Source organism: Lycium ferocissimum, chromosome 3, assembly GCF_029784015.1.
Source record: "Lycium ferocissimum isolate CSIRO_LF1 chromosome 3, AGI_CSIRO_Lferr_CH_V1, whole genome shotgun sequence".
NCBI lineage: Eukaryota > Viridiplantae > Streptophyta > Magnoliopsida > Solanales > Solanaceae > Lycium > Lycium ferocissimum.
In genome coordinates, this window is record NC_081344.1 from 64535899 (window position 1) to 64560058 (window position 24160).

General features: G+C 36.8%; 1 non-coding gene and 1 pseudogene across 1 annotated transcript; both read left to right on the forward strand.

Moving 5' to 3' along the window:
• The first annotated feature begins 9335 nt into the window (after positions 1–9335).
• Positions 9336–9443, forward strand: LOC132051285 (U6 spliceosomal RNA). The gene has a single exon (XR_009413662.1). It is a non-coding gene; the product is annotated as a U6 spliceosomal RNA (small nuclear RNA).
• Positions 9444–16131: 6688 nt separating this feature from the next.
• On the forward strand, positions 16132–19408 carry LOC132050391 (small ribosomal subunit protein eS8-like; annotated as a pseudogene).
• Positions 19409–24160: the final 4752 nt, after the last annotated feature.

Sequence of the window (24160 nt, forward strand, 5' to 3'; positions counted from 1 at the left end):
TCATTATAAAGTTTCCCAGATAGGCGTAAAGGGTCATACCAACTAGAAGATGAAGATGGCCAGAAACTTCCGAGCAATTGGAAAGTTGGTTTCCTGAAATGATACTATACTTAATCGGGAAAGACGCGACCGAACCCGCACTCTTTTTTTTTCTTTTGATCGGTTTTTCTCCCACTTAGGTTGTTCCGGCAAGGTTTTTAACAAGGCAAGACCGTATGATTTATCTTGACATTTTCCCCGGAGCTATTTTCCAGTGTTTGGTCCTTCATTCTTTACTCCCAAACACTGGGGGGACTATATATGTGCTCACCAGACTAAGGCTAAACTTCAAGCCAAAAGTCAAATCAGAAGCTTGAACACATGTAACGGGACGGACCACACTAGACGGCAGCCGGATTATTTTTACATTTGCATTGCATTTGTAAGTTTAATGGAATAAATAAAAATTTCCTTCTTTTGAAAAATTCTTGCCACTGAAACCAAAGATATTAAACGAATGCTATCTATGACATACCGAAAACTTGTGCCAAAACAAATGGGAGACGTTCTTTTCTAAAGCACCGTAAAAACTACACTTAAAGCTGAATCCAAAAAAATGTGTATTTGGCATGGGCTCGGGTAAATTCTTGGGGCTCATAGTGTCAAATAGAGGCATCGAGGCCAATCCAGACCACATCTGAGAAATTAAGCAAATACCGGACATACCTGGTAATGCTAGAGAGATGCAGCAGTTAACTGGAAGGGTCGCCTCACTGGCAAGGTTCATATCAAGGTCGACCAAACGCTGCGAGAATTTCTTCAACATATTGAAAAAGAAAAAGGATTTCGAATGGAACCCGGAATTCCAACAAAGCGAAGACTTGAAAAAGTACTGGTCAAATATGCCGCTGCTCGCGAGGCTGCAGGTAGGGGAGCCTTGCTGATCTCTTTGGCTGTTTCAGAAACAGCAGTAAGTGATGTGTTGGTCCGCGAGGAAAAAGGTATGCAATCGACTGTTTATTATACGAGTAAGGCCTTGTCCGAGGCCGAAATCCATTATCCGCATCTCGAAAAGCTGGCCCTGGCTCTAGTAATCGCAACCCAAAAGCTTAGACCATATTTTCAATACCACCCAGTCTGCGTGGTAACGACGTTTCCCCCGAGGAACATCTTGCACAAACTCAAGCATTCGGGCAGGTTAGCAAGTTGGTCAATCGAAATACGCGGATACGATATCACTTATCGACACCATTAAATACAAGCTTTAGCGGACTTTATCACCGAATATAGTTCAGGTATAATGTCCTGTGCTAAAAAAGAAGCGGCCCGACAATTTAAGGCCGCTTTCAGAGAGTAGGTCCTGTATACGGAGAGGGCTGCTAACACGAAGGGCACGGGACTAGGAATCATCCTTATTGCCCCATTGGGGGCTATAATAGAGCAAGCCATCACATGTTTACCTTTAACTAACAATGAGGCCGAATATGAGACTGCAATTGCAAGTTTAGAACTAGCTCAAGGGGTTGGTGCTGAGAATGTGGAATTTAAAAGCAACTCTCAACTGATCATAAACCAAATCCTCAGCAAATACGAGGCTAAACATGACCGAATGTGGGAATATCGAAGTAGTGTCGTGAACTATTGACTCGTTTTCGACAATAGGAAGCCATTAAAATTTCTCAAGAAATGAACACCGAAGTTGATGCCTTGGCAAACCTGGATTCTTCGACTAGGGTGAATGAGGCAGGATCGGAATCCATTGTCCATCTACTGCATTTCGTCCTAGACCCCAGTTTGCATAAGGTAAACACCACCAGTTTGACATGGGACTGACAGAATGACATCGTACACTATCTACAAAATAGGACTCTTCCTGGAGATATTAAAGTCGCACAAGCTATGAGAGTCAAAGCGACGCGATATTGCATGCATGAAGGAGAGTTGTACTGCATGTCATACCTTGGCCCCTAGCCAAATGTCTGGGACCGACGGAGGCAAAATAAGTAATGAGGGGAAGTACATGAAGGTAGCTGCCGGAATCATTTCGGGTATGAATCACTTGTTCGAAAAATAATAAGGGCTGGATACTATTGGCCCCGAAGAAGACTCCAAAGCCATAATTCAAGAATGTGAAAAATGCCAATAACACTCTTGTATATCCATAACCTCCTGAATTGCTCCACTGAGTGGTAGCCCTATGGCCATTTTTTAAATGGGGGATGGATATCGTGGGACCAATGCTGAGGGCTGTAGGGAACGTAAGACTCCTGTCGGCATTGAGAGATTACTTTTCGAAATGGATGGAGGCGAGGGCATATAAAGGATCTGAGAAGAAGAGGTAATAGACTTCATCTGGGACCACACACTGCGGGTACGGACGAAAGGCTGTGCGGAATAGCGCGATAATGGTCCTCCCGATCATCGCAAGGCGAAGGTAACCAAGTTCTGGAGGATTGAAAATCAGCTTGAATAGCCTCTTGTGCCTCACCATAAATGTAAGCCGGAATGGACAAGTAGAGTCCGCTAAACAAAAAATTCTAGTCCCGAGAACATCAAGAAAAGCTAGGAGCACGAGGAAAGGTGGCGGAAGAATCGTAGGGGTGTTATGGGCAGATAGAACCACGACTAAAACAAGCACTGGAGAAACCCCATTTTCCATGGTATATGGGCCGAGGCCTTCATACCCATGGAATCGGGGAAACTAGCATCAGATACACTCAAACCACGGAGTAGTCCAACAAGGAAGCGATGGCGGTCAATTTTGGATCTGCTGGAGGAACGCAGGGAGATGGCCCTCATACGAATGGTAGCATAAAAACAGAGGGTTGAAAGATATTTTAATAGAAAAACAAATTTGAGGGACTTTAAGGTCAAAGACTACATTCTCCGAAATGTTACTCTCGCAACACTGGATGTCAATACGGGCAAGTTGGGGCCGAGCTGACAAGGCCCAAACCTAATAGTGGGATCGTAGGCAAAGGATCCTACTGGATCAAGGACGAGCATGGAAAGGAGTTGAAGAATATCTAGAACGTTAGCCATCTCAAGAGATTTACCTCTGAAGAGGTAACAGGGACTACCCCTGAAAGAGTATCTCCAAATCAAAAGAAGGAAAGCCGAAGTTGCGCGTCGCACTCTTTTCCTTGACCGAGGTTTTATCCCGAATGGATTGTACCAGCTAGGCTTTTAATGAGCCAATAATCCAAAAGCATATCATACTCAACCAATGCTGGGTTTTTGGGGAAGCTGGCCTGATGCCTATGGCCTAATAGAAAAGGGGTACCAGACAAGCCAGTAAGGCCGATAAATCACAGAATTTCTCGGAGACACGCCCATATGAACTAGGACTGTCGACACTCAACGGTTGCATCCTGTTTTCTCTTTTTATACATCTTACCAAGATTCTATAAAAATTCCGGACTGGCTTATATATCAATAGGATGGTTTATCCATTTAAGCTTCAGGATCGAAATAAGAATTCCCACTTATGCCCCAATTGTTGTCGGCAAGACATCTTTTAAACTCAGAACGTTCGGGACAAAACCGAACTCGGAGGCCACACGCCCCCTAAAAATCACTTCTAACACACGACACGGCCTTATAGCTCAGAGTGTGTAGGTTCTATGAATCTTTTGTGTCATTAAATGAGGTCGAGATGCCCTTTTCATCGGACCGAAATCAAAAGGCCCCCCTTAAATGTGAATCAGACGATTAATTCCAGATCACAAAAGGTGTTTCTGAAAGTGACATGCCCGAATTGAGTTAAAAATGTTGACCTCAAACACTAAACGCAAAAGAAAAAAGAAAGGTGTGCACCGGTCAACATTATCTAACTTAAACACTAATACCCGAATATGAACATAGTTTTAGAAGACGGGCAGGACGGTCACACCCTGACGGTTAAGTGTTAAAAATAAAAAACCCAACAGGTTACTCGTGACCACGATTATTGCAAGCAAAACGCATTTCAAAATGTAAAATCAAACATAAGATTGTAAGCAAATGGGCAAATGTCATTCATCATAAACACAAATGAAAAAGGAACCCAAAGGACCAGACAAAAACATTCAGGGGAAACAAAGGCCCCAATATCTGACAAAAAGACTGAGAGTAATCAAAACATTAGGCGGCGCATAGGCCAAAATATTTAGTAACAGCACGAAGGACCGCAAGATACAAACATAAGCTAGGCAGGGAGAGGAACATCTTCACCATCCGTGGAGTTGGCAGAGGCATCGAAAGAAGAGTGTGTCTCGTCACGCAGTCATCCACAATGCTTGGTACCGCCGCATCTACATTGACATCTAACAGGGCTGAAGGGATGTCCGTAATACGTCCCTCATAAACCTCCGAGAGAGTATCTGGTAGGGTATTTAAAGCAGCATAAGTCTTTAATGATATTGGCGGCATTTTTGTCAGCAACCCGGCGAAGTCGCAGCCAGTTTAGACGAGCTTGGAGTTATGCCCGAGAAGCTTCCAGCGCTTGCACTCGCCCTCGAGAAACTGCCCCCTCCGTTTCAGCTGGAGTCGCCTTCTCTTGAAGCTCCCGATGAGCAGTAGTGAGACGCTGAAAGCACTCTCTCGATCGGACAAAGCCTTCTTAGCTTCCTGCCACCTTGATACAAGGGCAGTCTGATGAGACGCAAACCCTGACATATCAGCCCGCAGGCCCAAATTCTCAGACTTCAACCTTTCTAATTCTCTAGACGAGGTAGAAGGCATTTTCATGACCAGATCGATGGCAAAAACAGTGCTAGTATGGCCTTGCACAAGAAAAATGGAAGGTAACGTAAAGATCCTGACAGAGCATAGAGAGACCTTTATATAAAGAAATCAGTGACGTACCTGAAGATATAGCTCGGCCAGGTGGGAAAGGGACGCTTCCAAGCTAAAACTGAGGCCTTCAGTCGAAGGTGGCGGAGCTGAGAGGTGAGCACCTGCATCGCCGGGCACACCCTTAGCATTCCTGGGTATAGCGTTCCCTAAACGAATCACCACACCCTCAGTAGCAACATTGGAAGGCCCGCCGGTGTTCCCACTGGCAACCTCCCCTTCTTCACTTTCATCCAGGTTCACCACGTCCTGAATAGCTTTTTTCCAGTATTGAACGAGCCTAGGGCGTGCCCTTACTCGGGAACCAATCCCTCCGGAGGAAGAAGCGTCGGCATCACGCGAACGCCTTCATTTGTGGGAATTAGAGGCAGCGGTCGCAGCCAGTCCAATATATCCCCAGACAGGGAGGCTTGCAGAAGAAAAAAGTATGCGGAATTCCAACTATAAGAGGATGCGATTAAAAGAAAGTAGCACAAGGAAAAGGTTCTCTCGCTCATCATGGCTCTTGCCCCTCCAACGGTTAGCAGAAATAATTCTCCAGGTCCTTTTGACCATGAGATGTGCACACAGAATGACCATCAGCCAGCCAAAAAAGTCAAGCATAAAATCTTATTCAACTGGGGTTGCTAGAAACAAGAGCAATGTACAGATTAAAGGTGGCGCCTGTCAAAATGAAAAAAGGGATAACAAAAAAAAAGTACATACGAGCAGGATGCTTCGGGAACGGATCAGGAGAAGCACGATGTAAGAGATTGGTATGTATCATCACAAATCGGTTGTACCAACCGCGATCATGATCATCGCTCCCGACGCGGTGATCGAACTCGAGAGGCCTCGAGAGGCCAAATGTATCATTCCCCCTCCTCCCCCCCGAATATGCGAGGGGAGTACAGGTGAGTTACATGGTCCAAAGTGAAAGGGATTCCGGCTAGGTCAGCCAGATACTGAATACATTGAACTATTCTCCAAATTTGAGGTGCCAATTGAGAGATACAGACTTGGTAGCGGCAGAACACCTCAATCACATCATGCACAGGCAGGGAGAAATTGATGTTGAAAGGGTAAGTATAAATCATTGACATACCAGCGATAATGAGAAATGTTGGTGTCTTTAGGGGCAGAAAATCTCGACCTCGGGTCCTCGGTGGCCCGTCTGTGCCGCGAAGGGTGGAACCAATGGTCAAAGAGCGTATCTCCATAACCGACCCTGATTGCTGACTGGTACAAAGGTCCTTCGAAAAGCTGAGGATTGGGGGAATGATGTCAGCGGCAGTAGACCCCAAGTCAATTTCTTGGGTATCGACGGAGGAGTAGGTATCGTTTCCCTGGTCGGAAGGGATATTGGAAAGCCCGATCGGTCCTCGGTAGGGATAAGGGTCTGGTTTTGAGAATATGACGAAGAGGTAGATATTATTCTTTTGAGGGAAAAGAAAGCAAGAAAGGAAGAAAGAAAAAATCAGAAGCAGAAGGTGGAGGTATAAGGGAATAATGTTCTAAGGAGTTTGTGAGGAAATTTGGTGGACTAATTGCTAGTATAAATAGGGGAAGGGGTAATCATTGGCCTCGATTGATAAAGCGGCGTGCCGATCTTATGCTTGTCATTCGACGCACTACGAAACGGTGTCGCCAAATGAGCGGACGGGTGCATTAAATGTTCTCCTGACAATATGTCTATTCGTGGGGAAAGTGGCGACGTTTCACTAGTTTCTCGCGTAAAATTTGAAAAAGACGGACTCTTCCACTTCTCGGGCTCATGCTATGAAGGCCTGAAAAGTGAAGGACTATCTATATTGGGTGAAAAGCGCATCCGGAGGTAGTTTGCATGACCGAATGCTCGGAGGAACCGGGGGATCCATATAGTTGGTTTCCACTTGTACCAACTCGTGTCACGTCGGCCACCCTCAATCAAAGTGCCGCAACATATACAAATATTAGGGTCACAGAGAGATCACATCACTAGTACTTTGGGTTTAAAAGGTCCAACTTTGGCTTATATAAGGGTAGCTTAGGATAGAAGGAAGCAACCTGGCTCACACTTTGTAAACGGTATCTCTCCTTTCTCTCCAAGACAATATAGACAAGAACATCCATTATTGATCGGTTTTGGTGAATCATTTTCTTATTTGTTATCTTGCATTGTGCTTTACCCGTACTCACTGCTACTCCAAATCGGGCTCATAACAAAGTTTCCAGGATTGGATACGACTCACTTGTCTTCAAACCTTATAAAAACAAATTTAGCCGATTTTACGATCTAATCGTTTTCAAAAAGCGACCAAAGTCGCTACAAAAGCCTTCAACGTCGCGACTAACTTTTATTAGTAGCAAACTATAGGATTGTTGCAGTACTTGTGAAGTTAAATGTTATTTGTGATGAATTCTAGGGTCCCCGATATATATATATATATATATATATATATACACACACACACACACACACACACATTCTGTGGTGATAGATCTCGCCAGAATAAGTAAACAAATACACTTCAAAAAGCGGCTCCACAAATTAGATTTTAGATAAGTCGTTGCTAAAGAATGACCTTTAGTGGCGATTATAGTCATTACTAAAATCGTCATACCTTCACTAGCGGCACTTATCGCCGCAATAGCTTGAGATGTAGTGGCGACCTTGATCGTTGCAAATACTAGTTGTTTTTGTGACAAGGTTCTGTCGCCATTAAAACCTATTTTTCCAACAACTACAATGGCCAAGATCCTAATAAATTTGCAGTGCTGGCACAATTTTGCAAAATTAGTATACATGTATATTTATATCAATTGCCTACCAACATAATGTCATTCAACGTCATTGGACAAACCCCAAAACATTTCTCAAGCCAAATACTATAAATACTTTCATTACGAAAAAGTCAACTGAATAAGTACTGCAAAATACATTATTGTTCTACAAAAAACGCTTTTCTTTGATATTTGAGGTGTTTGGCCAATGAGTAAAACTGTTTTTAAATAGAAGCAGGAAGAGTTTTTTTGTGGTTGGGGACAAATAGAAAATTTCTGCTTCTTGAAAAAAGTAGAAGCAGAAAATTATTTTTTTCAAGACAAAAATATCCCTACGATTTACCAAGTATATGCTAGGGTTTATATTGAATTTCCTATCTTATTTGTATTCTACCATAATTGTGTTTTATTTTAAAAATATTTTCTTGATGGAAAAGGTTTCCTTGGTGGAAAAGGTCTCTTCCATGTTTAAATAATTCTTTCTTGAATGAAAAGTTTCGAAAATCTATAAATTGAAGATATGTCTCTTTCTCACAAACACACATAGAAAAGTATCCACAAAATAGTCCTTTAGAGAGTTTTGCTTGAGGGGAGATTTATTCTCTCAATAGCTTTAGATTTTTTTATTTTTTTTATATTAGTATTATCATGTGTAGGTCAATTGAATTGATGAAATCCATATTGCATAATTTTTTTTTTTATAGTTTTCTTTGTCATCTAATTTATCATCGTTCAAGATTTGCAGTTATTAGCTTCCACATGACGCCTTGATTTTTTCGATCCCAACAGTATATCCCTCATTAATCCATTAATTTCTAATTAATAATTCTTTGTGTAGAATTTTAATTTGTGGAATGATTATGAATTTTATTTTGGTTGTTGTTTTTTAGTATATTTAAATATTTAAATCAATATTTAATATTTTATTTATTTATCTATGTATTATATTAATTGAAAATTTTACTGTGTAATTTAAATTTTGATTAAATAAAAGTAAAAACTTAATTGAAGTCATTCATAATAAATATTTAAAATAATTTTTCTCTGTAAAATCATCTTGATGGTAAATATTCATTGATACTTATCCTTTTTCGTAATTTGACACTCAAAAGCACTTTTTTAAGAAGAAACCAAACACAATGTGCTTATTAAATGCGCTCAAAATATTTTTCGAAAGATTAATTAACAAACACAAATGCTTCTCACAAAATCTCGAAAACACTTTTCAAAATAAGAGTTTTTAGCCGCTAGGCCAAACAGGCCCTAAGTGTCTTCAAACTCCTCCTTAATCTACGCAGCTTATGATTGTTTAACAACCTTGTCAATGATTTTCGGAATTTAATGCTAATAGTAAAACGGGTAACCACAGTAACAATAGAGGCAAAGGAGTGCAAAATGCATTCAAGAAAGCTAAGGGACAATATGATCAAGTAAAGTTGTACAAACTAGTTTGATCCAAGCGCACTAAACTAAGGTGCCGTTTGGCCATAAAAATTATTCATTTTTTGTCTGAATTTTTTCACTTTTTTCACTTTTACTTCTAGTTTGATAAATATTCCGAATACGAACTCAAGTTGTATTACCGGAATACCAAAAACTCAAAAAACTTATTTTTCAAAAAAAATTCACTTTTTTACAATTATATTTCACCAAAAACTACAATTTCAAAAACTATGGTGAAACACAACTCCAACTCCAACTTCAAAAATTCCAAAAAAAAGTGAATTTGTTTTTGGTATATATGGCCAAACGCCTACTAAAAAACTCAAAATTGTCAAACTGTCTCTTCGGGGGACATCGGAAAAAATTAGAACGATATACAGAGAGAAGATAAACATAGTCCCTACACAAGAATGACACACGCAAATCGAAAAATGATCCAAAAAATTTATTAAAAAAAACTGTCAAACTATGCCGGTCTAGTAGGTCAAAGTGGAGCAGCTAAACAACCAAACCCAAATACCACAGGCATGAGAATTTAAGTGTTATACTGTACTGTTTTAATAGGAAACCTACAATACCAATTAAAGACAACTTAACCAAGAAATTGCTGAGAGGAAGCCATCTTATGCATTATTTGAAAATGCCATTGAAAAGAGTTAAGAAGGTAGTTTAGAAAGTAGGCTTTGAAATGAGCCTGAAAAGATTGAATTTTACAAATGAAAATCTAATTGGAAAAAATGGCACTCTCAGAAATTTTCTAAAATGATAAAACTATAAGGGACCTTTCTAACACCAACAAGAAGTTCAGTCCAGTAGCACATCTCTAAAGGAATTAATGGAGGTCCCTCGGCAAATCTTACACTAAAAGACAAATATCTTATAACAACAACAGCAACATACCAGTGTAATCCCACGAAATGAAGTGCGGGAGAATAAAGTATACGCAGACCTTATCCCAATCTTGAAAGGTAGAGAAAAGACAAATATCTTAACATTTTGAAGGTACCTTATCTTCTCCATAAAAACCTTTGCATTTTGAAAGACAAAATCAAATTATTGGTCTTGAAATAGAGGTTGTCGAAGGCTGAGGGTGAGTTTCCGCGCACCATAAGTCTCCATCTGGAATAACATCTCATTCGAGCTCCAGTCAGTGGTCCAATTTTAATTTTTTAAAAGGTGAAAAAGTAAGCAAAACTTAATCACATTATAAAAAGAAAAAGAAAAATGACATGAAAAATAGGTGGTGTGCGTGATGAACTGCCCAGCTTCAAATCTGGTATTGGTCTCTTAGGATGGTAATAATTCCACTACGGATAAGTTCAGGAGGAAATAGGAGCTCCTGTAAATTTAAACTATGTAGTTAAAAAAAAGGACAAGTTGGATCTAGGGGTGGGCATAAACACCGAAAGCAAAAACTCGGACCAACCGAATTAATTCGGTTTTTCGGTTTCGGTTTTTCGGTTTTTCGGTTCGGTTTTCGATTTTTTAAATAACAATTTCGGTGTTCGGTTCCGGTTCGCGTTTTTCGGTTAAACCGATTTTTTTTTTTTTTTTTTGAAAATTTACTACACGAATACAATTTTTTTTTTTGGGAAAAAAACATAAGTAGACAATAATATTATAATATTTACATACTCTTAGCAACTAAATGTTATTAAAAATTACATGACAAGTTAAATGTTTTATAGTAAATCAAATTGCTATATATAACGAAACCCTTCGTACGTGAATAAGTCCAATACATATTTGTTGTTCATAGTATAAGCATCGCTTTTTATACAATTTCATACTTCCTCCTTATTCTGCAAAGATTTTTTCCAGCGTTTTTTTCTTACCTTTTCTACTTCCTCCTTATTCTCAACTTCTTCATTGTTCCATAAAAATAAAATCTCAAGTTTTTCGTTAACACGGAGGATATTGAATACAAGCATACTAATAATTTTGAGTGTTGATTTTTATTATAAATAGTATAATAAAAATGTTATACATAGAATAATATTCATATAATTTGTTTCACCTATTATAATAAATTAGATATAACTCACATAATTTGATTATACACTATATAAAATTTTATATACCTGTACGATTTTTATTATACGTTGTATAATACATTATATTTTGTATATAGAAGATATTATCTTGTATGTGTGGATGATCACTATGGTTGAATTAAAGTCATCAAACCTTCAAACATTTAGTCTAGCAGTAAAACCTCCGTAACTCGGAAGCAATCGAAGAAGGAAAAATGGAAATAAATGGAGAGATGTGTAATTGCTAAAAAAACCGAATTAAAAAATCGAAACCGAACCGAACCGAACTTCAAAAAACCGAACCGAACCGAACTAATTCGGTGCGGTGTTTGGTGTTCGGTGTCCACTTTCAAAAAACCGAAACCGAAAAATCGAACCGAACTTTGAAAAAATCGAACCGAAAAACCGAACGCCCACCCCTAGTTGGATCGGTACCTTTTTTTTGGGGATTGCCCTTCATTTGGGGTGATCTTTAATTTTTTGCCCTTTCAAATTGGTGGTCTTTAAGTTTTGCCCTTCGCCTAATACTTTCCATGTTAGATTCAAATCTCGGTTCGAAGAAAAAAAAAAAAAAAAATCAATCCATGCAAAGTAAAATTTGGGCCTTAAATCAGAGTTTGCGTAGGCGGTATAAATTAGGAAATCGTATGTAAATTTTGTCTTTAAGTAGAGGCATCCAAAACGGGCCGGCCACCCAACCTCACGGGCCAAGGAATTTGATGGGGTCGGGCGCTCTTTCCACTAAGGGCGCCAAAATGGCGGGCGGCCCAACTTCGACCCCTACAAGGGTCGTGGACTGGGGCGGGCCAGCCCTTCATTTTCTTTCCATTTTTTTTTATAAGAAAATGTGTTTTCAATCTAAATTCGAACCCCTAAGTATACCAATTTGTTATATTTCTAATATACAATTATATGAAAGTACATAATTTTACAACAACTTACATAAAACAAACACCTATACATCGTCAAGCACATTTGAATTCGTTTATGATAAAGGTACTCTTAATTAACATCTCCATCTTCGTCTACATTCATATGCAAATTGAATTAGTTAAGCCTTATCAAATAACTAGATTTTAGAAACTAATACTTAATATTTAAATTCGCTTAAAATAATACCATTTTGAATTTAGTAAAGCTCTAACTAATTTCGAGTAACAACAAGTTTTTGACAATTTCATGATGGAACTTTTATGCTTGGTGATTAGAAATTTTAGTAGCGTACTTGGCGATTAGGAATTTAGTATTAGGGATTTAACACTAAATAAGAAAAATATGTAAGATACTAAGACTAATTCGATAATAACTATTCCTATTTTTTTTTACTTCTTTTTTCACAATTTTCTTTTAAATTTCAATCATGAATACAACTTCTATACTTGGTGATAGGATTTAACGTTAAATGAGTAAAGTATTGTGTAAGATACTAAGACTTATTTGGTAATCACTATTTTTAGTTTTTACTTCTTTTTTCACAATATTCTTTTAAATTTTTAATTAATTTAAATAGCCTTTTGGCCCATGGGTCGGCCTTAGTCAAGCCTCAAGGGCCAGCGGGCTAACTTGGGTTGGGCTTATAAGCCTCGATTTAAATGAGGCAAAAATTCGCAGTACTAGCAACCCTTGGGTTGAAAGAAGGGCAAGCCAAGGCTTACCATGCCAAGCATTTTGACGCTTAATTTTTTTACCTTTAAATTTCATTCAAGACAAAAGAGGAAAAAGTTAAAGACCATTATTTTGAGGGACAAAAATTAAAGACCACCCGCAACAGAACAATCCTGCAAATTGCCCCCAAATTATTACCAATTTTACTTATAGTCGAAAAGCCCACGAATGACTATGATCTTAACCAGGCCCAAAATTTGCTAAGGCCCATGTTTGGTGGCCGCACCCAATTCTTTGATGCTAGGGTTTTTAGTTATCATTCATTACAAGAAGGACGAAACCTGCGTGAAGAGTGAGGTCAGCTTAGCTTCTCAGCAACCATGGGTAATAATCTGAACTTCCTTTTATTTTTTTCTTCATTTTTCTGCAGATTCATTTGCTATAATCTTCATAAAATTTCGTGTATAACTAGGTGGCAAAAAAAATCATGAATTTAATATTCACTCAGGCCCAAAAAGATTGTCATAGTTACTATTTGGACAGTCAAATAATATTTTTTTTATCATATTTTTTTCAAATATTTACTAAATATTTTTGAATCATTAACTGTTGTGACTTACAATACTTTTTATGTAGTTTCTAAATATATAGTTATTATTTCAAAAAGATAAAGATATTATGTTCGGATTCAGAACGAACATTAGTTAGTTTGACCTGAATCCGAACATTTGTTAGTTTGACCCTCGTATTCTGAATCATGACAATCTTTATGGGACGGAGGGAATAATTTTATGTGTTTTGATTGAGAAAAGGACCAAAATAGTACATTATCTTTGAGTTTAAACTTAAAATCATACATGTTCTTTCACATGGAGCACTAATAGTACATTATGTTTGCATAAGTGGTGCACTTTTAGTCAAACTCCCAAATATCTTTTTTAAAATATAACGGAAAAGGGCAAAAATGCCCCTGAACTTTTAGAAAAGATATAAAAATACCCTTTATTCATCTATTTTGCTAAAACTACCTCGCAATTCAACTTTTTGGCTGATTTATGTCCTTAGACTAACGGACAACACTAATTTATTTATTTTTTCAAAATCTGAAAAACTGGATTTTTATAAAAATCTGAAAAAATTAAATTTTTTTATGGAAAAACTGTGTTTAAAAAAAAAAAACCAGAAAACTGTCTTTTTTTAAATCTAGAAGAAAATTATGGAGTATTAGTTTGCACATTTTACTTAAAAAAACAATCAGTTTTTCAAATTTAAAAATTTAATTTTCTAAAAAAAATGGGGTTTCCACCCGTTAAAAAAAAGTTTTCCAAATTTAAAAAAATTCCACATGTTTTAATGAAAATCCAATTCTGTTTTATATATATATATAAAAGGCTTACTACATTTGTTTTTTAAAACGGGTTTTGAAAAATTATTTTTCCTTATTCTACAAATAACGATTTTTCAGATTTCTTTTTTAAAAAATAAATTAATTTTTCAGTAATAAAATATCATGTGTAATTTAAATATATTTTTTTGAAAAAAAAAATTAGTGTTGTTTGTTAGTCAAAGGGAATAAATGAGCCAAAAAGTTGAATTGAGGGGTAGTTTTAGCAAAATAGATGAATAAAGGGTATTTTTATACCTTTTCTAAAAGTTCGAGGGCATTTTTGTTCTTTTCGTTAAATTTCTAAAAAAATATTTGAGAGTTTGACTAAAAGTGCACCACTTATGCAAACATAATGTACTATTAGTGCTCCATGTGAAAGAATATGTATGATTTTAGGTCCAAAGCCAAAGATAATATACTATTTTGGTCCTTTTCTCCCCCCTCTATCTCGTTTTACTTTTACATATAATGCATTTATAGTATATGTTTGTGTGTATGTGTGCTGTACCTGTTGAGCTTAACAGGATTTAGTCGCAGTTGATTGATTGAGCGATTGTTTGGTGTATGTGCGACCAGCCCAACTAGTCTAGGGTTGAAACATAGTTGATTCACTTAATGATTGATGTGTGTGTGTGTGTAATATGTTCATTAGATGGTCTTCCGCTAATGATATGTTGAGATTCACAAATGATTCATTGAGTAGTAGTATTGTTTTTGGTTTTAAAAGAAATTCGTGATGCAAACATTGTGATTGTTGTGTTCATTACCTGCATTTCGATTGGAATTCATTTGATTGTAGGGCTGTTCAATGTGTGCTTTTCTTAGGGGTTATCTTATGAATGGTCAAAATTAGTTGATATAAGTTCACCTTTTGAATAGACGACATTATATTAAAGAAGATTCTTGGGGTTGATTAACGGCTCTGTCTACGGAAAAATGGAATTAGAGTTTAAGCACTAAGAGTGATCAATGAGTTGGGTGGAGAATCATTAGGTCTCAGGTTCAAATCCCAACAAGGGCAAAAACACTAGATGATTTCTTTTCATTTGTCTAAGTCTTGATGGATAGAGTTACCAAGTACCTGTGCAGATTGTGGGAGGAAGCAGGTACCCCATGGAATTAGTTGAGGTACGCACAAGCTAGACCCACCACCACCGTTATAAAAAATGGAATTAGATTTCATGTTTCTTCTTTGTAACTACAGAATGTCTCTGGGCAAGTAGGCTATATGGTGAAGATATGACTGACTATGTTGTTCTATCATAGTTGTAGTTACTAGCGAATCAGATAGCAGTAGTAGTTTACTGTGTGTTCTTTTTTAGGTGCAAGACAAAATGACTCCTGGGGAAGTTAAAATATGTCCAAAAGTAACTTTATATATGTATACAATGTTATGGAATGCAGATCTAGATTTTGGGCTGCATATTGTCGTTTTGTGTCAATTTGCTCATCCTCTTTTTATTCCCTAAAGGTACGAGCTTGGCCGCCAACCAGCTAATACCAAGATTTCAAGTAATAAGACAGTCAGGCGAATTCGTGTGCGTGGTGGCAATGTGAAGTGGAGGGCACTAAGATCAGATACAGGAAACTTGTCATGGGGTAGTGAGGCGACTACACGCAAGACCCGTATCCTGATGTGGTTTACAATGCCTCAAATAATGAGCTCGTACGCACACAAACTCTTGTTAAGAGTGCAATTGTCCAAGTTGATGCGGCACCATTTAAACAGTGGTGCCTCCAGCACTATGGTGTTGACATTGGTAGGAAAAGAAGGGGGCGCTAGGAAGAAACTACTGAGGTACCTCAACATAGTCACACTCACACCTATATTCTTAATTATAGCGAGGATCTATGGTTGCTTACTGTTTCTCATCCTAAATTTATTTTTCCTCCTGTCATAATTGTCCTTTTTCGATACGAACTATAGCTAGTGACTATGTTCCATGATTTTGTAAGAGTGAATAGGTTAAAACCCCCTGAACTATCATCATTTTGCGAGGATCTTACCTAAATTATTGGGTGTCCCTGTTAAAGACCGTCCCATTTTAAGGAAAAACGTGCAATTTTATGATTTGAGAAGCCCACTAATGACTGTGATCTTAACTAGGCCCAAAATTCATTAAGGCCCAAATTGGGTGGCTGCATCCAATTCTTTGAAGCTAGAGTTTTTAGTCATCTTTCATCACTACAAGGTAGAGACCAGTGTGAAAGAGTGAGGTCAGCTTAAGCTCTCAGCAATCATGGGTAATAAATAATCTCAACCTTCATTTTTCTGCACATTCATTTGCTGTTATTTGACTCTAGTTTCTTGTATAATTAGGTGGGGAAAAAAATGATGAATTTAATGATTATATGTGTTTTGTTTATGTATGTAATAAAGGTATCTCAAGATATTCTATGCACAAGAGACGTGCCACTGGTGGCAAAAAGAAAGCTTGGAGAAAGAAGCGAAAGTCAGTTTTTTGTTCCCCACCCCCCCCCCCCGCGCGTTTTGGGTTTCCAATCTATTATGTGCATTTCCCTTTATATCTTATAAATACACACACACATCTTTGTGTGTATGCGAGACGTACTATGAGCTTAAATAGTACTCCCTTTGTCTCTCATTTCAATTTATGTGAACCCATTTGACTGGCACGGAGTATAAGAAAGAAGAGAAACTTCTAAACTTGTGTGTTAAATGAGTCACATGTATTTTGTGTGGCATGCAATCGTTGCATAAAGGTAAATTGATTCCAAATGTAGAAAGGGTCATCTTTTTGGAACGGACTAATGAGAAGTAGGTTAATATAAATAAGTACTAGTTTTAGGATTTTGTTACAGTTGATTGATTGATCGATTGATTGGTGTATGTGCGACGACCTCAAGTCTAGTGTTGATATATAGTTGATTGATTGAATGATTGATGTATGTGTTCATTAACAAATGATTCATTAATTCTGTAGTTTATTGGTTTTAATAGAAATTTGTGATGCAAGTGTTGTGATTGTTGTGTTTCATTACCTGTATTTCACTAGGAACTTATTTGATTGGAGGGTTTTTCAATGTGTGCTATCTTAGGGGTTATAAAATGACTGGTCAAATTTTGTTGAGCTTGGTAGATGTTCACCTATTGAACCAATGGCAATTATATTAAACATGATTCTTGGGGTTGATTAACGACTCTTTCTACATAAAATGGAATTAGATTTTAAGCTTCAAGGATGTGGCCTAGTGGTTAATGAAGTGGGCTGAGAACTATAAGGTATCAGGCTCAAATCCTTGTAAAGGTAAAAATTCTAGGTGATTTCTTTCTATTTGTTCTAAATCTTGGTGGATAGAATTACCCATTACTTGTGTCGATGGGAGATAACTGTGGAATTAATTGAGGTCCGTGCAAGCTGGACTAGACACAACAGTTATAGAAATATGGAATTAGATTTCATGTTTCTTCTTTGTAACTACAGAATTTCTATGGTGAAGATTTGACTGACTAAGCTCTCCTATTATAATTGTAGTTACTAGCGAATCAGAGTGGTAGTAGCAGTTCACTCTGTATTTTTTTTTAAGTGCAAGACATAGTGACTGCTGGGGAAGTTAAAATATACCGAAAAGTAACTTTATGTCAGAATACTGTGTGATGGAAACCTATCACACACCAAAATTTTGGGCTGACCATATCAACTTTGTGTCAATTTGCTCATCTTTTTTTAATTCTCTAAAGGTACGAGCTTGGACGCCAACCAGCTAATACAAAGATTTCAAGTAACAAGAGAGTCAGGCGAATTCGTGTGCGTGGTGGCAATGTGAAGTGGAGGGCACTAAGATTAGATACAGGAAACTTTTCATGGGGTAGTGAGGCGCAAGACTCGTATCGTTGATGTGGTTTACGATCCCAAACAACGAGCTTGTTCGCACACGAACTCTAGTCAAGAGTGCCATTGTCCAAGTTGATGCCGCGCCATTTGAACAGTGGTACCTCCAGCACTATGGTGTTGACGTTGGTAGGAAAAAGAAGGGGCCACTAAGAAGGAAACTGCTGAGGTGCCTCAACTCATTTTTCCTCCTGCCATTAAAAAAAAGTTATCTTTCTTTTTCGATGTGAACTACAGCAAGGGACTCTGTTCCATGATTCTTGTAAGAGTTAATAGGTTAAAAAACTCCTGAACTAGCATCATTTTGCAGTTTCGTACTTAAACTATTGGGTGTTCCTTGTAACCCCTGGACTTTAACTACCTTTAGATTAAAGACCCTCGGGTGAATATGTAGCAAAATGTTTGAGATAACTTGCTCAGAGGCTCGTGAGAGATGAAAAAAGGTCTTAAAAATCTGTCTAGCTGGTAAAATGAGTTAATGGTAGTCCAGGGGTTTTGTGAACACCCAATAGTTTAGGTATGAAATTTGCAAAACAGTGATAGTTTAGGTATAATGTTCGCAAAATGGTGATAGTTTAGTTTATTTTTTTTTGACCTATTCTCACTCAAATTTTTTAATGAGTCACGATAGTTTAGGGGGGTTACATGATGTTGCTCGGACTCTTCAAAAATGCCGATGGGTGCATGTCAGATACTCCAAAAATAGTGCATTTTTGGAGAATCCAGCACGGGTGTGGCAGCATTTTGGGAGAGTCTGTGCAACATAGGTTCTGTGAACACCAATAGTTTAGTTATGGGACTCGCAAAACGGTGATAGTTTAAGAGGTTATCACTCTTTTTTGTAATTCTGTTGCCACCGTTTGGAATGTTTTCCCGCATTTTAAAAGATATGTTTGGTCAAGTGATGTGTGAGCAGTGTATAGAATATCTCCTCGCATATATACTAATACTTTTCTTATGGCAACATTGAAGGAGGGAGAAGCTGCTGCTCCTGCTGAGGAAGCTAAGAAGAGTAACCATTTAGTTCGGAAAATTGAGAAACGCCAGAAGGATCGTAAAATTGATACTCACCTCGAAGAACAATTGAGCTCTGGTAGGCTATATGCCTGCATCTCATCCCGCCCTGGTCAATGTGGCCGAGCTGACGGGTAGGCTTAGGCTTAGTAATCCCTCTCTCGACCCCGAGTCCCACTGAGAATATATTTGCATTTTGTTCAACTCGCTGATTTGACTTTACTGAATGATAGGTACATTTTGGAAGGGAAAGAGTTGGAATTCTATATGAAGAAACTTCAAAAGAAGAAAGGCAAGGCTGGATCTGGTGCTGCTGCTTAAGTGGTGTTTTCGGAATGTCCAGTCTAGTTAATTTTTTTCCTTTATTTTTTATTTTTTTGTCAATCAAGCTTCAATTTTGAGAGTATGTATTTTATACGCTGCCGTTTACCGTAAGTTCAGAATGATCCCTGGACTTTATTACTACTAGCAATTAGCAATTTTTAGGTGTTTTAAATATTACTGCCAGTTTTGCTTGATGTCCCTGAATTTGCATGAATTAGACGCCTTGGTTCTTGTCCTGCATTTCAGCTTGTAGCCTTATGTAGAATGTTCACAAGCAAAAAAATTCTATTATGGGGATGTGAAATTATCACTTTTCTGCTATTTAACAAATGGGTAGGGATGGCAGTAGCATGCCATTTGGTTTTCTCTGATAAGTTCCTTCCAAATGCTCTTTGAAGATTGGATCATGTATGAAGTTATGGTCTCTGAAACGGAAGAATTTAGTTTGATAAGAACATTTGAGTTAATAGTACTATAAAACATGTTGCTTATTCCTTTTTTGATCTTATAAAATAATTTCTCGAGTATATATAAATGCTCACTGATGCTCCAGTGTGGAGGTGTGAGAGGTTGCCTATGGATGATTTTAGGAGAGGTAGAGGTAGGCCGAAGAAGTATTAGGGGAGGTGATTAGACGGGATATGGCGCAGGTGTAGCTTATCAAAAGCAGAGGCGGATTCAAGATTTAAATTCTAGGGGTTCAAGATTTAGATTTAGTTCAAGATTTAGATTTTAAGTATTAAACCCATTATATTTTTGAAGTTATGGGTTTATATCTACTATTTATTACAATTTTAATAATTTTTACATATAAATTTACGCTTCACGTCAAAAGTTGGGGGTTCGATTGAACTCCAACTTACCATGCTAGATACGCTGAAAGACACCTTAGGGATAGGCGGTTATGGAGGACATGAATTAGGGTGTACTTGGTAGGGCAGTTGAGTGTTGTCCTACTTACGCTTTCATAATAGTAGTCGTAGTAGTATTCTAGTATTTCGACTATTTGCGGTCGCTTGTACTTCGTTTATTGTATTAGTTTGCAGTTACAATTACTTTCTTCATCATGCTTAGCTATAGTATTTTGCTATTGCTTCTTTTCTTTCGGCATTTCTTATCTGATCCCTTTTTGTCATGGTTTCTCTTGAGCCGAGGGTCTCTCGGAAACAGCGTCTCTACCTTCCAAGGTAGGGGTAAGGTCTGCGTACACTCTACCCTCCTCAACCCCACTTGTGGAATTACACTGGGTATGTTGTTGTTGTTGTTGTTGTTGTTGTATATATAAATGCTCACGAAGACGCATAAAATTACTAGCTTTTTGGGTAAGAAGGAAAAGCCTTCACTGATAAGGGGAGTAGGAGTCCTGAGCCAAAATGGCTTCTTTTACAGCCATTACACCAAAATGGCATGCCTTTTTTTTTAAACCCAAATGGGTATTTCGTGCAATGTTGCAAATGCAAAAATTTTGTTTTTTTTTTGGGGAAGGAAAATATTAAAGGAAAATGGTTATTTTAAGTTATTTTAAGTTTTTAAACCTTTTAAAATAACCATTTTCCTTTATTTTCCTTCCCCAACGTCTCTCTCTCTATTCTCTTCCTATGCTTACAACCCCTTCTCCTCCACCATATATTAGAAATTTCAAGAATTCCTCCATTAAATTTCTTCTCTTGCCATCAATTTTCTTCCTTTCCATTAATTGATTTATTACTAGACTTGAAATTTCAGTTTTCTTAACCTCCATAGGTTCCAGTTCAACTCCACGCTAAAATAAAAAAAATTGGGAAGGCGTAGTTTAATTTCGCTTATGCCGGACCTACTTTGTTAAGGAATTACTGCCGAATCTCAAGATACTTATGCCTTAGGCGATCATAAGTATGTAAGATAATCCCTTGATAATTCCTTCCACAAAGTTAGGCGCGTCCAAAGATAAAGTTTGTTCATTGTAGAGTGTTTCATCAGATAAATTTGTTAACATTATCAAAACTTATACTACTGCATACTTATGCCTTACCATTCCAAACTAATTAAGGGGTATCAGATAGCAAGATGTTAATTGTTAAACACCATTGCAGGCACCTAACCCATTGTCATTAACGCAGATACTAACTACTATTCGCTAATTCAACAATTTATTGTTAGGTTTTGAAGTATATATAATGATCCACACGACCATAATATTACGGTGATGTCAAAGTTTTGCGGTTACTTTAAATTTACTAGATTCAAAAAATCTAGTACTCTATATTCCGTTGTTGTTAATTGTTGTTAATTTGTAACCGAGATTAAAGATGTGAGTTCGGAAACTATAAAAATGCAAGCCAATTCATGTATTTTCTTCTAAATGCAAGTCAATACATGTTGAGTAAAGGATTTTAGCTATATTTAGTTATGCGCCGATCCTATGAGACGAGAAGCGACGAAGACGATAAAATTACTAGCTTTCACCACAAGGATGGATTTCGCTCTTTCAAACTCGCTTATGGCATTGCTAAAGAAGACAAGGAAAACAAATTTTTTTTAATTTTATGCTAAATTAAAAAAAAAAAAAAGAAATTTGTTGCACTGATAAAATCTAACAAATTTTTTTTTTTTTAATTTCGTTTTTTATATTAAAAAACTAAATAAAAAAAAAAACAAATTTGAGCAACATAGCTAAAATACCCATTTTAGTTAAAAAAAGCTCCTCTCCAAACAAAACAAATCGATCATCTTCTTTGTTAACTACGGAACCTTACCTTTAGCCATCTAACCTTAATATAGCAAGTTCTATATTTCAAACGCACCTTATTCTTTCTGATTCTATCTCCTGAGGATTAATAAAGAAAGAGTAGAAGAATGAATTAATTATTTTACTTGAAACATTGGTCATTTATTTACTAGAAAAAATATACTAATCATTTGGCACAGTTGGAAGGAAAGTTAAAAGACAAGCATTAATGCCCAATGCCCCAATTTCTTTTTATCTTCACTAATCACTAAACGAGAAAAATAATTTAATGAAAGAAAAAGAAATATATTATCTTTCACCTCTATCCTACTTTATCCATTCCCAACCAAATATATGAACCTGAGTCGAGGTTTTGCACTCATTTAACTAGTCCTTGCAAGTCCAGGTGTGAATTTATGCATAAAAAATGAGTCACGCTGACTCAGTCGCTCGATTGAAACTCGGTATATAATCTTAAAATATATCTTTAATATTAATCAAGGAACACATGGTCAAACAAGACTGGAGCAAACGCGGTTAAGTGTTGGGATTAATCCCTTATGGTTGTAGGATTGAACCCGACTAAAAACGCTTTTGCAAAAAAATCTATAGCAGACCTTTAACGTTTAGCTCGCCAAGTTGATGCCACTATAAAATTTTATATATTATATTATAAGCAATGGTGAACCCATCCTCTTAAAATTCTGAATTCGCCTCTGCTTGCAACCAAGTACATGAACCTGAATCGAGGCTTTAAAGATTCATGGGCGTTCTACCTAGACCCTTTATTTTTATTCTATTACTAGTTAATTTGTCCGCGCTTCGCGCGGTAAGACATATATCTTCAAAGATTTAATCGATATAGAAAAATAAAAAATTATACCAAAATATTAAAAATAAATATTTAACATAAGACATACATATGCAATATTTAAAAATCAAATGAATAAGAAAAATTACATATGAAAGAATAAAACAGAAATTTCCAAGTCAAAGTATTACATAGCTCTCCGGGAAGAGTCCTCTAATGGAAAGAGAAGTTAACATTCATCTAATCGAAGAAAAAAGCTATGTAACATAAGTCTTCTAGCCTGCCCTTACTATTTATATTTTTGTTCATACCAACAATTGCCCTGATAGTTGAAAAAAATTCATCCGGCTGCTTTAAATGGAAATAAAATACCCATAAGATATGTAATTTTTGAGGCTTGAGCTACTGCTTTGCAATCTACAAAACCTTAATAATAAGAAGAATAGTAAGTAGTAGCGAGAATTTAACGAAACACCAAAGGATGTGGTGAAGTAGATGGGGATGGTCGTCCCCTTGTAGGAAGGCCTGCGTTCGAGCCTGCATTTGAAAATATCATGGAAGGAATCACTTCCCTCCCGAATGGGACCCTACGCAGCGTGAGTCCGAATATAGGCGGGCTCCAATGCGGATGCCGGACACCTGGTGGAAAACCCAAAAAAAAAAAAAAAAAAAAAAACAATTAGCAGGATTAAAAAAAAAAAAAATTAATTACATGTAATTGTTAAATCATAAACACGAAATAGAAAATGCGTTCACAAAATATTTCATATCCAATAAGCCAAAAAAGTCCAGAAGTTGATATGACGACAAAATGAAAATTAAACAAAGACAAATGAAGAATCTGCACCCATTTTGATAGGGGAATTATGGACGAGCCTAATTTTCTTGGGTAAATTACGTATATATACATATTAAGGAGAAATATTTACGAATCGTGACGATAATTTTCTATTTACAAAACATAACATTACAAACCTTATAACAAACATACTTTTTTTTTTTTTTTAAAAAATTAATTTTAAAAATTTATTATTTTATTTTTAAAAAAATATTTTTTTTTTTAAAAAAATATTTTTTTTCAAAAATTTTTTTCACTCAAAAATTTATGTATAAAGTCGTATGAAATGTATATATCTCGCTCATTACTTAAAAAAAAGTTCGCTCAAAATTTAGTGTATGAAATGTGTATATCTGGTTCAAGGTTTAAAAAATACCTCAAAATTGTATGTATGAAAATGGTATGAAATTTGTATCTCACTCAAGCCTTTGAATTTCGCTCACATTTTCGTATATAAAGTTCATGTTAGATTTCTCTAAAATTAATACGACAACAACAACATTGTATACAACTTTGATACAACATTAACACTTAAAATAATGTTTAAATTTTTGTGCATGAAATATATATATATCTTGCTCAAGGCTTAA